This window comes from Miniopterus natalensis, chromosome X, assembly GCF_054644295.1.
Source record: "Miniopterus natalensis isolate mMinNat1 chromosome X, mMinNat1.hap1, whole genome shotgun sequence".
Classification (NCBI taxonomy): domain Eukaryota; kingdom Metazoa; phylum Chordata; class Mammalia; order Chiroptera; family Miniopteridae; genus Miniopterus; species Miniopterus natalensis.
Window position 1 is genome coordinate 25,207,492 of NC_142103.1, and position 16,047 is coordinate 25,223,538.

Genomic DNA, 16,047 nt, shown 5'->3' on the forward strand with positions numbered 1-16,047 from the left:
TAAAAGCAGCAAGAGAAAAGCAATTAGTTAAATACAAGGGAGCACCCATATGACTGTCAGCTGATTTCTCAACAGAAACTTTGCAGGCCAAAAGGGAGTGTCAAGAAATATTCAAAGTGATGAAAAATATGGAACTACAACCAAGATTACTCTACCCAGCAAAGCTATCATTTAGAATTGAAGGTCAGATAAAGAACTTCTCAGACAAGGAAAAGCTAAAGGAGTTCATCACCACCAAACCAGCACTACAGGAAATGTTGAAGGGCCTTCTTTAACAGGAAGCTAATGAAAAAGAGAATCTGATGAACTAAACAGATCCAAAGACATTGACCCATGTAACAGACAATCATATTTCAGAGGGAAGAGGGAAGGGTGGTGGAGGGTGGGAAGAGATTAACCAATGAAGTTATATGCATGTATGCATAGCCCATGGACACAGTCAATAATGGGGTGGGGGCCTGGGGAGGGGGTGGGAGCAAAGTGGAGAGGGTCAGTTGGGGGGAAAAATGGGACACCTGTAATACTTTCAACAATAAAGATAATTTTTTTTAAAAAAGAGTACATTTTAAAAAATATAGCAGTTCTTAGATGCTTGGTAATTAAACTTCAGATAATTCATTTATTCAAGTATTTACTGAGGGTCAGACACTATGTTAACTACTGGAAATATAAAAATAAATAAGACTATAGCCTCTGACCTCAGGGATCTCATAATCTAATGGTGAAAATGGACATATAAATAATTGTAGTACAGTGAGGTAAATGCTATGTTAGAAATTTGAATTAAGTGGTGTGACAACACCGTCTCTTTGGTGGTGGAGTAGAGATGGAGGTGGTTCGAGAAAGTAGTCTTAGAGGAAGTGATATGTGATCAGAATCTTGAAGAACAGATGAGTCCTTTGGGAAATAAGGACAGGAAGTACATTCTAGCATGTGTGGAATGAGAAAGAAAAAGCGTATTGGCTCTTCTGGGGCTGGAAAGAAGGCAGAAACCTGTTAAGGTGAAAGTAGTTCTCATCTCAAAAGGAGAGGGGCAGCTACTTGATGCTCCCCATATACACTTTATCCCCTTTCACAAAAAGTAAATAAAGTTGCTACCTGAGAATTAAGCTAGTAAAATTCACATGCAAGGAATATGATTAGATATCTGGAAATCAACCAGGAAATTATCTGTAAATGTGTGACTGGAAACTAAGGAAACTCTTAAAACTCTGCTCAAGATGATCTAAAACAAATATGAAAGAGGCAGAACTAGAATGTAGTTGCAATTTTGTAAACAAAAGCCAAACTAATTGTATTATACACTGCTTAAAGTGAATAGAAAGTAGTTCACCAGCTAGAAGCAAATAAATGATCATTACCAGCCAATGCTATCCAAGAGAATGATCTTGGCCAAGTGAACCCAGCATTATGGGTTCCTTGGCAAAGTTGGCCCTATAGTTGATGAGAGTACTTCAAGTTGTCTAATCTGAGAGAATATTCTTGTAATAACTAACTCCTTTTTCGATTTTATGCTCACTAGGCAACTTTTGATAATTTATTTGGCTCCCCAAACAACTTGTCTATAGGGAAAGAATGAGTTGATCTGCTTACTCAAGCATTTTGGCCTATTTAACAATTATATTTCTCATTGTAAATTAATAAATTCACATCTCAGCATATAGTCAGAATGCTTATATATATATAAATATATACACATATATACACACATATATACACATATATGTGTATATATACATATATATGTATATATCTATGGAGGATAACAGATATAGATATAAATATAAATGTTAAAATAAGTCGCTATATATTATAAAGGCATATAAACCCACTTCAGTTGACTTTACCTTATTTAATTCACTCTGTCCAGACTCCGGTCTTCAGCCTTGCTGCTCAGAAAGCTAGTTTCCTCTCTGCAGTGAGAGTCCAGCCAATTCCTGAGAGGTTTTTGGAAGCAGCCAACTGGCATTCTCCAGGTGATAGAGACCTCTGCATTGCTATGTCCTAGACTCCAAACTTTACTAAGGGGATAGTGTTCATTTTTCTGTGTTTGTTTTCAAATATGCCACCCGTATTGAAGAGTTCACACTGAGACTGAACATTGCTATAAAATATATATGGATAGAAAATACTCTTGTTTCATTTTTTTCTTACTTTCAGTTTCCAAAATCAGATTCTGAGAAAAGGATTTAGGTACAGATGGTTTATTTGGGAGGTGATCTCAGGAGGCACAGGAAGGAATTAGGGAAAGTGAGACAAAGAATAGAGAAAAGCTAACAAGGAGTATGTCAATGAGCAAGTTACCATGTGAGCAACCAGGACTCAGTCTTGCTGGAGACTCTCTGAGAAACCCTATGGAACATGTCTCAGAATCATCCCACTGGAAGACAGGGAGTCTGTGATATTTATTCATTGACTTACATCTCCACTGGCTGAAGGTTAGCCCCAGTGGTGTTAACTATCCTACACTTCAGATTGCACCTGACTGAGGCAGAACAAGTTTCCACTGTGCCCAAAGAAGCCTTAGCAGAGAAGAGAGACAAGCCACTTGAGGTGGGAGACTGTTAAAATGCTGGAAACGACAGCTTCAGGTGAAACCAGGTGGGTCAGGGGACTGGAGTCAGGTATCAACAGAATCTGGTACATTATTAGAAACAGTATGACAGACCATGAGACTGCAGTGGACACATGAGCAAAGAACATGAACTGGTAAATTGTACACAAAAAATATAAATGCCTAACAATTACATTTTTGGTGTATAACCCAGGTAGTATAATAAATGAACTGTAAATAAAAGAGATGCTATCTTTTTTTTTTTTTGCCTGTCAAATTAGCAAAGGCCAATTTTTTTTTCAGTTAAGAAAAAAACATGTATTGATGGGGGTATACTGTCATTCACTGCAGATGGTATTGTAAATTTGTTCATTTTCTGAGAAGCATTTTTGCAATATGAATCAAGAGCCTTAACAATTTTTATGTTTTTGACTAATTCCTGATAAAAGATAAGGTTATTGATCTCAGTGTTATTTATCACATGAAATATCTAATAATAGGGGAATGGTTAAGAAAATTATGATATAGTCAAATAATAAAAAATACAAGCCACAAAATCATTATTTTCAAATATTAACTGCCATTGAAAATGCTCATGATATAAAGTTAAAAAGCATAATCCAAAGCTGTACAGACAGTATTATTTTTTTTAATTCAGAGATGGCACAGATTGTAAGACATTGTTTCATAAATCATTTTTGGGGAAAGAAGTACTTTAATATATCCAAATTTTATTCTATTGACAGTAACATACATATATCTGTACCATATGTACCATTTTTTTTCTTCAGGAATACCACCATCAAAGTAAAGTCTAAACTTTCTTCACATTTCAGTCTAAACATACTTCTGAGTTATGTTTGGCCAATGGCAGTGATGCAGCATATTTTGGTAACATGTGGCTGCTTTTCATTACCCTGGCTTGTGATGATGTGACAAGATCATATCAGAGCATACAGAAGAATCCCAGGAGTTTTTCTGCCTTTCCTGTTTGGTTAAACTCATAGCTCTTTTATTTCTTTTCTTTTTTTCAATTCAATTACATTAGGTAGGAATCAATCAGTTTCTCTTGAAAGCCACTCGGAAGCTTTTGACAGATAGATGTTCAATCTCTGAGTAATAGTCCCTCACAATGCATGAAATGGTCACACCAACCTTTCCTAGCTTTGAAAATTGCATGATCTATTCCAATAGATTTGGCAATTTCTATTGCCTTTAATTGCATTGTTTGGTATGTGACAGGCAATCTTCTGAAGACACAATAATTTTTCATTTCAATGATGAATCATAGTGTAATTCTTAGAAGACATTTTAAGTGATAATTAAGGGGAAAGACAAATTTAAGTTACAAATTTAACTATGAATGGTGCTACCAATGCAAATAATTCAATTGAAGTAACAGATGAACAAATATACTCTATACCCAGCTAAGTCTCCATGTATATAAGCAATGACAACAATATCACAGTGGATTCCTCTGCCTACCCATTTGCAAGTCACTTTTGGCATCCATTATAAGATGCATCCTGATTTCAGAAATGAAGAATATGTGTCTTGGAATGTATGAAATATGTACAGGCTGTGTAGACAAACACATACACACAGGAAAAAGACAAAAAAGAAACAAACCAAAATGCTTACAGCAGTTGTCTCTGGATGGTAGAACTGCAGGTTGTGTACATTTTTGCTCATTTTAATTTTCTAAATGTCTGAAATAAGCTTGTATTACTGTTAAATTGTGACAAATCATAGATATTTAAAAGGATGGCTCTTTGTATTTTGAAGGTTTTCACTCCCTATTGGGAGATAAAAGGTTGGAACAGAGAAGGACAAATTTGAATTTGAATCAGATGGATACTTGGAGGAACTTAGTAATCTTTGGATCTTTCTGGCCCAACAGAACAAATAAACAAGTACCCTCAACTCAGAGGTAACTTAAAAGTGAAACAACAAATCAGAAACTTTGAGGCTACATTTGTCATTTCAGTCCAGTTTCTGATTTGTCACACAATTTTGTTTTCTCATCTGTAAATGGAGAGCATACCTCTACCCTTCCTCTTCATGGTAATGGCAGAAATTCTGTTAAAAACATAAACAAAAATATTGAATCAAATACTTCACAGTCTTGCTTGTGTTCCAATGAGCAATGCAAATATAGATCACTAATCCATATATATACTGGTGTCTACTTTGGGACTGATGCCTGAGGTCTGCTTCTGTCCTTGCAGCCCATTTCTTAGGAGGATCTTACCAGAAAGCTTCTTTAGGGGTGTGTGTGTGTGTGTGTGTGTGTGTGTGTGTGTGTGTGTGTGTGTGTGAGAGAGAGAGAGAGAGAGAGAGAGAGAGAGAGAGAATGCACACATACATACACATTGGGAAATGCAGGATCCCGAGTGGTGGAGAGAGATGATGAGCAGAGAGCCATGGAGCTGACAGTATGCACACAGTTTTATTTCTGCAGCTTGGGGGAAATGCCAGGACTTGTGTAATTTCTGTTGCTGGGCACAGGCAAATGACTTCCCTAATTTCATCAAATTAACCTGGCCTCAGTTCCCTACTACCTGTTGATGGAGAGAAGGGCCTGGGAAATTTGCTTCACCTTTACACACTCCTGCTAAGTCTTACTCCCAGGCCTGACTCATAACACAAAGTAGGGTGACAGGGAGACAAAGCTGTCAACGAGGAGCTCCAGCTACAGGCAGCATATCTGCACTTTGATGTGATAAAAAGTAGCAGAGCTCACAGCACCTCATCCAGTGTAGCCCTCAGGAAATATGCACTGAAGGGTTGCAATACCTTAGTTCATTTAATCTTTTCAACAGCCCAAGGTTGTGTACAGTGGGATTTGGAGGAACTTGGACTGCTTGGTTCATGTCTAGCACAGTATGCTGTCAAAAACGAGTACCTGGTCTTATTCTGATCACCATCATCATTATTCCCACCACAGAAAGGCCTGTGGTCAATACCTTATCCAGGCAAGGTTTCTACCATCACTACACCCCAACCTGCATTGTCCTACCCTGGGAGCTTAGATCACTCTTTTGAGGCAGAGCAGTGAAGGCCATATTAAGATTCGAAGAACTCATACAACTCAACAAGAGGAAGACAATCAATCCAATTTAAAAATGGGCAAAGGACCTGAATAGGCACTTCTTCAATGAGGACATACAGATGGCCAAGAGACATATGGAAAAATGCTCAACGTCGCTAATCATCAGAGAGGTGCAAATTAAAACCACAATGAGGTATCACTTCACACCTGTCAGAATGGTTACCATTAACAAATCAAATCAACAAATGACACGTGCTGGTGAGGATGTGGAGAAAGGGGAACCCTGGTACACTGCTGGTGGGAATGCAGACTGGTGCAACCACTATGGAAAAAAAAAAAAAGGAACTGCTTTTTGACCCAGTGATCCCACTTCTAAGAATATATCCTGAAACACTAATCAGAAAGAATATATGCAGCCCTATGTTCATAGCAGTGCAATTTACAATAGCTAAGATCTGGAAACAGCACAAGTGCCCATTAGTAAATGAGTGGGTAAAAAAGCTGTGAGACATTTACACCATGGAATACTATGCAGCTGTAAAGAAGAAGGATCTCATACCCTTTGGGACAGTATGGATGGACCTGGAGAATATTATGATAAGCAAAATAAGTCAGGCAGAGAAAGACAAACATCATATGATTTCACTTATATGTGGAATCTAAAGAACTTAATAAACTAATGAACAGAATAGATTCAATGACATGGAAGCATGGATCAGACTGATGAATCTCAGAGGGAAGGAGGGGGGCAGGTGGGTGGAGGGGGAGAGATTAATCAAAGAATTTATATGCATATATGTATAACCCAAGGACACAGACAATGGTGTGGTGAGGGACTGGGGAGGGGCGTGGGGCAGGATGGAATGTGTTAATGGAGAGAAAAAGGGACATCTGTAATATTTTGAACAATAATAATAAAAAAAAAGATGCAGATGTTTTCTCGAAGATGATCTTTCTCAAGCCTCTATTATTCATCATTGGGTAACTGGGGTAGTGGTCTAGAGAACAAAGTGACTGAAGAAGGGGCCAGAAACGAGATGGCTGGGTCTCTCAAGGTTGCCTCTGACAAGCCAGCCTGTAGTGTCAGTAAGCAGGGCAGTGGAGGGGATTGAAACAAGACCTCACCCCAGGCTGGCTCCCTATCCAGGTCTACATGGATCAGGATGGGGGAGAGAGGAAAGCCACAGAAGCCAGGAGGAGCCTCATACATCAGCCTCAAAGCCAAGACCACCACAGGTTTTGATAGGGCAAGTTGATCCAGACTGGTAGAAGGAATATGTCCTTCCCTTTCCTGGGTTCTTAAGCATCATGAGGGGAGGCCCAAGGTAGTGTGTGTGTAAGACTGGGTGGGGGTGGAGGCTTGTGCTCCACAGCAAAAAGCAGGACACTGCTTTAGACAAGCCAGCAGGACACAATAATTGATTGCCTCTGCTGTAGTCCGTTCTCTATTTATGAGTCTATTTTTATTTTGCTTTTTGGTTTATTTCATTAATTAAATTCCACATAGGAGTAAAATCATATGGTTTTTGTCTTTCTCTGACTGGCTTATTTCACTTAGCATAATCATCTCCAGGTCCATTCATGCTGTCTAAAAGGGTAAGATTGCCTTCCCTTTTACAGCCGAGTAGTATTCCATTGTGTAAATATACCACAGCTTTTTTATCTACTCACCTACTGATGGATACTTGGGCTGCTTCCAAATCTTAGCTACTGTAAATAATGCTGCAATGAACATAGGTGTACATATATTCTTTCAAAGCAGTGTTTCGAGTTTCTTCAAAAATATTCCCAGAAGTAGAATCGGGAGTCATAAGGCAGTTAAATTTTTAATTTTTTGAGGAAACTCCATACTGTTTTCCACAGTGGCTGCACCAGTCTGCATTCCCACTAACTGTGCATGAGGGTTCCCTTTTCTCCACAGCCTTGTCAACACTTGTTGCTTGTTGATTTATTGATGGTAGCTATCCTGACAAGAGTGAGGTAATATCTCATTGTGGTTTTAATTTACATTTCTGATGATTAGTGATGTTGAGCATCTTTTCATCTGTCCATTGGCCATCTGTATATCCTCTTTGGAGAAGCCTCTATTCAGGTTCTTTGCCCACTTTCTAATTGGATTGTTTGTTTTTTGTTGAGTTTTATAAGTTTTTATAAATTTTGGATATTACCCTTATCAGGTGTATCACTGGCGAATATGTTCTTCCATGCAGTGAGTTGTCTTTTCATTTTGTTGATGGTTTCGTTTGCTGTGCAAAAGCTATTGTTTGATGTAGTCCTATTTTTTTTTTCCTCTTTTCCCTTGCCCAAGGAGATATATCAGAAAAAATATTGCTACAAGAAATGTCAGAGATTTAACTGCCTATGATTTCTTCTAGGATTTTTATGGTTTTGAGTCTAACATTTTTTAAGTCTTTAATTCATTTTGAGTTTATTGTTGTGTATGGTGTAAGAAGGTGGTCTCGTTTCAGTTTTTTGCACCTATCTGTTCAATTTTCCCAACACTATTTATTGAATAAGACTATCTTTACCCCACTGTATATTTTTTGCCTCCTTTGTCAAATATTAATTGACCACAAATGTGTGGGTTTATTTCTGTGCTCACTATTCTGATCCACTAATCTATATGTTGGTTTTTATGCCAATACCATGCTGTTTTGATTAGTATGGCCTTGTTGTATAGTTTGATATCAGTTAGTGTATTTCTTTTAACTTTTTTCTACTTTCTCAAGATCACTGTTGCTATTTAGCATCCTTTGTGGTTCCATGTAAATTTTTGGAATATTTGTTCTAGTTTTGTGAAATATGCCATTGCCACCTTGATAGGAGTCACATTGAATCTATAGATTGCTTTGGGTTAGTATGGACATTTTAATGATGTTAATTCTTGCTATCCATGAACACTGTATATGTTTCTACCTACTTGTATATTTTTCATTTTCTTCAGTATCTTACAATATTTTGAGTACAGGTCTTTTACCTCCTAGGTACCTTATTTTTTGTTGCAATAGTAAAGAGGATTGTTTTCTTAGTTTCCCTTTATGATCATTATTGGTGTATAAAAATGCAATTGATTTCTGGATATTTATTTAGTACCCTGATACTTAATTGAATTCATTCATTAGTTCTACTAGTTTTTTGGTGGAATCTTTAGGGTTCTCTACATACAGTATCATATCATCTGTAAATAATGACAGTTTTACTTCTTCTTTTCCAATTTGAATGAATTTTATTTCTTCTTCTTCTTGACTGATTGCTGTGGCTAAGGCTTCCAGCACTACATTGATAAAAAGACTTGTAAACTAAAAAATGAAGAATCTACTCTAGTTGGATACTTAATCATAAAAATAGTGTAGAATAGGCTGGGGAGAAGATTCTTTAGTCCACTGGCCTATTATATCATTAACGTATAAATAGCTTTCAGCCCACTTCTAGTGGTCAATATTGTTTGCTGAAAACCCCACCTGAACTCCTTAACTAAGGTTTAGGTGTTGGAAGAGAAAAGGGCTAATCAGGAAGCTGTCTACAGAGCATCTACTTTCCCTTCCTGATAAATTGCTGCAGAGAAACCGCACAGCAGCTTGGTCTCATTCTTTGTGCCAGCTACATGTTTTGGAGTACTATAGGCACCATTATAATTCCACCATTACACAACCTGTGTGCCCTGTAAGGTTCTGTATGTGGAACTTACCTTAAATAAATCTTAGGAGAGATATAGGAACAGAAACCTAGTGAAGTACTCTGTCAGAATGTACACTTTTTGTTTAGAGCAAGCCAGGAAGATTGTTTTCTCCTGATGCCTGAGCAAGAGAGAACATCACCAACTAGGGAAAATTTTTGAGACAGCAGAAACATGGAAGCCATTTCAATCCCAACCCAACCCCCACAAAGAGGAAGGAGCATTGCATAAAGAAGGCGAACCTAGGACTTATATCTTAACGCTGTACATATGGAGGATTGAGCACAGAAAGAGAAGGGAGATTTAGAAGACATCAAGGAGGAGGTCCATACGGATGCTGTAAACTGCCAGGAATCTAAGGTAATGGACAACCAGATGTACTAGTGATGCTGATAAGACAAGGTCTTTGCGCGAGAAAGAAGAAAACAAAAAGTCCAAGGCATTGAGACTGTCCAGGTAGAAGAAGGGGCCTAATGATATTTTTTTTTCGCTAAAGGATATTTAGAATCTAGGCTATTGCAGGCAAGGGAATCAGTTACCAGCAGTGAAAGTGAGGAAAGGGGTTTAAATTGTTTTCCCTAATGGGTATGCAAAAAACTAAGGTAGCATCCAAGCCATGGATGCATTTGAAATGTCAGATGGGAGAATTGAAATTGCTTCTAAAACACCAAGGGAGCTTGACCATGTACATTAAATTCAAAACACAAAAACCTTAACCAGAAATCTAGCATCTATCTGGGGGCACCAAAGAAGGGAAAGACCTAAATTTTAAAAAATTGGTACCTTGGGAGAGGTAATGCTGGTCTCTCAGTGAAAAGGAGCCCCAACAACAGGGCAAAAAAAGAATTGAATGGAGGAGCTACATGCTGTGAGTAAAATGGCCTACCCAGTGAGAGGAACCTAATGGAACTGTGTGGAAAGGGCTGATTAATTAACTGACTTGTATGGAGTCATACAATTATAAATCCCCCACAATTCTATCACAGTGACTCCAGTAGGGGCAGCCATTTACTTCATAGTCCTTGAGCACCTGAATCAACAGTGCAAGCAGTGTTCCTTCCCCCTCCATATGAGACCATCATCCAAAATTGACGGGAGATTACTGATCATATGTGAGCAGTGCATGAAATTGTACTAAGCCAGGACATGTGAGATGAAAGGTGGAGGGATAAAACAGTGACCTCAAAGTGGGGAGCCCATCTTTGAAACTGGTGATTGACCACTCAGGTGCCAAGGGCCAGATAGTAAAAAATAGAGCCAGATAGTAAATATTTTAGGTTTTGTGGCCCACAAAAGGTTCTGTCACATATTATTCTTTGTTATTGTTGCTTTTAATCATCTTTAAAAATTAAAAAAAAAAATTCTGAGCTCATGGGCTTTACAGAACAGGCTATTAAGAAATATTCATATTAATTGCAGCCCATCCCTCCTTCCCAACGTATTACAGAGCTCCTTTAGGTTATGGAAATATGACACCTGGTATTGGTATAAAGACAGAATAGTGACTGGATAATATGTGGGCCAGTAGACCGCTGAAGCTGCAAGTTGGATGCAGAACATAAGGGGAAGGACTGAATGTCACAGGTCCTATAAAAGGACATATCACAAAGGAGTTAATTTTTATTATATTGTTTGACCTAATGTGCTTGAAATATAGCAAACTGTCCAACACCTTGACACTTAAAAGATTTTGGCCTGACAGTTCCTGATCCCTTCAATATGGGTGGCATTTCATTTAGAAAAATATATGACCCTTGCTAGGGGAGATACAAAGCTGAGAGGCAGAGAAAGTGTGTGTGTGGGGGGGGGGCTAGAAACAGTTAGTGCTCTCTTGTCCTTTTTCTCAACCTTGGATTGGTCTGTCAAGTCTGAATTGCATTGTATTTTCACAGAGCATTTAGTTATTCTTCAAAAGTGTTCAGAGAAGCAGTGGGCTATAGGGGTAGAGCCCTGAATTACATTCAAACCACCTGATTTCTATCAAGTGACAGAGCAAGGAAATGAGTAGCTTAACCTCTCCAAGTCTCAGTTTTCCTGCTCTATCAGAAGGAGTGACATCTCATCTACCTCACAAAGTTGTTTTGAAAGTCATGTGGGAGAAAATGAATGTGCCTTGTAAAGTGAAATCCACTTTATAAATGTAAGGGATTATCATTTGTCATCATCATAGATCAGGGCCAACAATTTTTTTTAAAAAATAGAGAGCCAGATAGTAAATATTTTAGGTTTTGTGGCCCACAAAAGGTTCTGTCACATATTATTCTTTGTTATTGTTGCTTTTAATCACCTTTAAAAATTAAAAAAAAAAACAACAACACAATTCTGAGCTCATAGGCTTTACAAAACAGGCTACTGCCCAGATCTGACCTGTATACTATAGATTGCCAACCTCTGTCCCAAATTATCAACATACCTTTGGGCTGATAATCCACCTTCTCTGTATTTTGTAAGTTTTCCCAGAAGTCTATCTTTTTTTAAAAAAAAAATTTTGTTATCTCCACCTGAGGATATGTTTATTGATTTTTAGAGAGAGAGAGATATCAATTTCCTCCCTTACGTGCAACCTAGGTATGTGCTCTGACCAAGAATGGAACCCACAACTGTTTGGTATACATGATGATGCTCCAACGATCTGAGTCACCCAGCCAGGGAAGTAAGTCTACTATCTTGACTGTAAGACAATGAGGATTATCTGAATCTTTCCACTTTTATTGAGGTAAAATTCACATAACATAAAATTCTCCATTTTAACCATATTAAAGTGTACAATTCAGTGGCTTTTAGTACATTTACAAGGTTGTGTGACCATCACCACTATATAATTCCAGAACATTTTGAGCACCCCATAAAGAAACCCATACAATGAAGTAGTCGCTTCCCTTTTCCCCCTTCCCCCATCCCCTGGCAATCAACAATCTGCTTTCAGTCTCTATGAATTTGCTTATTCTAGAAATTTCATATAAATAAAATCATACACTATATGACTTTTTGTGTCTGGTTTCTTTCATTTAGCATAATGGCTTCAAGGTTCATTGATGTTGTAGTATGTATCAGTATTCATTTCTTTACATGGCTAAATAATATTCCACTGTATGAACATTTTGTTTAGCCATTCATCAATTAATGGATATTTGAGTTTTTACACTTTTGGATATTAAAATAATGCTGATATGAACAATTATGGACAAGTTTTTGTGTGGACACGTTTTTATTTCCTTTTGGTATATACTTAACAGTGAAATTGCTGGGTCATATGGTAATTCTGTTTAACTTTTTGATATGTGGTTTCCATAATGGCTGCCCCATTTCACATTCCCACCAGCAATGTTTGAGTGTTCCAATTTCTCCACATCTTCACCAGTACTTGTTATTATCTGTCTTATAAATTATAGCCACTCTAATGGGTGTGAAATGGTATCTCATTGTGGTTTTAATTTTGATTTGCATTTCCCTAATAACTAATGATGTCAAGTGCTTATTGGCCAATAGTATATTTTCTTGGAAGAAATGTATACTCAGATCCTTTAAATTAAGTTATTTGTCTTTTTGTAGTTGGGTTGTAAGAGTCCTTCTCTGTATTCTATATTCTAGATCCTTGTATGTGAGTTGCTTTTCTTTTGCTTCCTTCTGAATTATGTTTGTCTTTTTACAGCTCAATTATAACATGTCTTGGTTTCTATCTCTGAATTTATCCTTCTTGGAGTTCTTGAGCTTATGAGACAAGCAGATTCGTGTATTTCATTGTATTTGGAATTTTTTGGACATCATTTCTTCAAATATTCTTTCTGCATTTCCCATCTCCTTCAGTGTATACCATTGAGTGTATAATAGTACACTTGAGCTCAGGTCAATGTGGCTGAGTTGGTTGGGCATCATACTGTGCATTGAAAGGTCGCCAGATTTCTGGTCAGGGCACATGCCTGGGTTGTGGGATCAATCTCTGCACAGTGTGGGTGGTGCAGGAGGCAGCCGATTGATATTTCCCTCTCACATTGATATTTCTCTCTCTCCTTCTCCCTCTCCTTTCCTCTCTCTCTAAAATCTAAAAAAAGAAAAAAAAAATGGTACTCTTGATGGTATTCCACAGGTCTCTGAGGCACTATTCATTTTTCTTCATTTCTTTTTCCTTTATGTTCCTCACACTGGATAATTTCAATTCTCCTATCTTTACCTATTCTTTTTTTTCCAGTTTAAATCTGCAGTTGAGCTCTTCTAGTGAATTTTTTATTTCAGTTATTGTAGTTTTTAACCTGAGAATTTCTATTTTGTTTCTTTTATAATTCATATATCTTTATTCATGTTGTCTATTTGGTAAAATATCATTCTCATCTTTTCCTTTATTTCTTTGTACATGGTTTGCTTTATCTCTTTGAGCATATTTAAGAGCTGACTTAAAGTCTTGATCTCATAAGTCCAATGTTTAGGCTTCCACAGGGATAGTTTCTATTAAATTCTTTTTCCCTATATATGGGCCCTACTATTGAAAACTAGACATTTTGAATACTATGATGTGTCAACTCTGAAAATCATGTTGTCTCCCCCCCCCCCCCCGCATAGTTTTCTGTTGCTGCTTACTGTGGTTGCACTTGTTTGTTTGCTCAATGAACTTTTGTGAAGTCTGTATTTCTTTGTTGTATTTGGCCACTGAAGTCTCAGTTAAGTTAGCTTAGTGGTCAGTTAGTGAGAAAAAAAGTCACAAAGCTCTCCTACAAAGATTCACTCCCCCCTTTTCTTTATTAAGCATTTGCCTGGTTGCTATAACTTTTGATATGTTTTCAGAGCTCCAATAAAGTTGATTCTGATAGCTTTGCCCATTTATTCACTATTTTAATGGGGTTCCCTACTCTGCCAGTTTCACTGACTACCTGAATCTATACTTTTAAAGAGGATTATGAATCTTGAAGTATATGCAGTTTTTTGGATTGGATAAGTCATCAAAATAATGATATCATTTGACAAACCTGGACTCAAATCCTAGCTCTTTTATTTCTTATGAAAAACACCTCTCTGGCCTCAGTTTCCTAATCTGATAAATAAGAGGAATACAACTTACTCTACTAGGTTGTTATGAAAATTAAAGTACAAATGAGTACAGTAACCTAGAAATATATTTTTTCCAAAATACTATTTGAAAAGACTATCGCGCTAAACCACTATGGGTCATTACTATGTTAGCTTTAATTGGTTTCCAAGGAGCACGTGGATCTTGAGAGAAATGTGACATAGGACAGGTAAGTTGGATTAAGCAGAGGACAACAACTTGGATGCTACTCCTTACCTCCGAGGCAACTCGAGAAGCATTAGAACACTGCCTAGGGATAGGAGTAGAATGACAAGGCAGTGAAGGCAATATTTCACTTTATAATTTATCCTAGATTAATCCAGTGGCCACCACTTATAATTTAGCCCCACAGAAAACCTTTCAGACACACAAAAAACACAAAATAAGCAAAAGCAAAAGATCCTTTGCTTATTAAGACCTCATTTAATTTCCTACCTTTCCTCCTAAAATTTCCTGACTTGTCCAATTCACAAATATTTTTTCATCTTTAAACTGACTTTTGTCTGTATCACTATTTGGCATTAAATCATAAATTACTTTTCATGTATGCCATGTTAACTTCTCTACTGCCCCTCCTTCATTGTACTGTAATCTCCTTGAAACTGTATTCTAACATGTATTTATTTGTATTTGTTATAACACTCAACACCGTGTTAGGCACATAGTAGCTATCTAATAAAAAAAATGAAATATTTATAGCATTATAAAAATTTCTATCTCAAAAAATAGGTGGAATTATTTCAGCATCTCTGTGTCAAGGCAAATCATTTGAGTGAGAACTAGTTCTTTGAGCTCACCTACAAGCTTGATATGCTTCAACAGAGGGCAAGGGTCCTATATAATACTTAAAATGGAGTACAATTCTTTACCCAAATCTAAGAAATTCTCTTTTAAGGAGAACCTTTCTATCTCCAAGTCCTACTTCTCCTTATTAATCCGGAGGTACTTCCTGCTATATCAAAAGTCCCAGAAGCTCTTTTAGTCCAAATAATCCTGGTTTCAAAGTTAAACTGCTGAGCACATTGTGTTGATTCTTCATCTCAGACCTTTTAAGAAGCAACAGAAACTTTGCACTTGCCCATTCTCCACAGTATGTCCAGCCAGTTACCTCTGGGATGCATCAGCTCATCCCTCTAGTATCCAGGTTGTAAGAAAGTGATCATTAATTATAGAGACTCCTTCCCAGCCTCTTGGTTTCCTTATCCCTCTGGATTATATAGGGCAACCTGGCCCATTCTACAGAGCTTCTTCCTGCCATCATATTATTGACCCTTAGTTATGAAAGCTTTTGCCTAGAAAGCTGTCAAAGGTTAATGTGACTTTTTTCCTCCTCAAATTCACTTTACTGGAAACAAACTCCCCAGAATGCTACTTAGATAGTTATTTATCTTTATAACTTGAAAAGGCCATGTTCATGCTAGGGGCTCTGAGTGAATCTTACCATTGTTATTTTTCCTCTGTCACCTCCCACCAGTCTCATCAGCTAAAAAGATCCAAAACAGACTGAAAGAGTAGGTCAATGGGATGCAGGGCTTGGCCTTCTGAAGAGCAAAGATTTTTTCCCCTAAAAATGTTTGTCATTGGACACTGGAAAACAAGGACATGGATGGCTCTCCAGGGCTTTTAAATCTTGAATTTGAATTAGCCTGGCCCAAGGTGAATCAATAATGATATTTGCTTTATGCTTTTCATCCACAGTAATA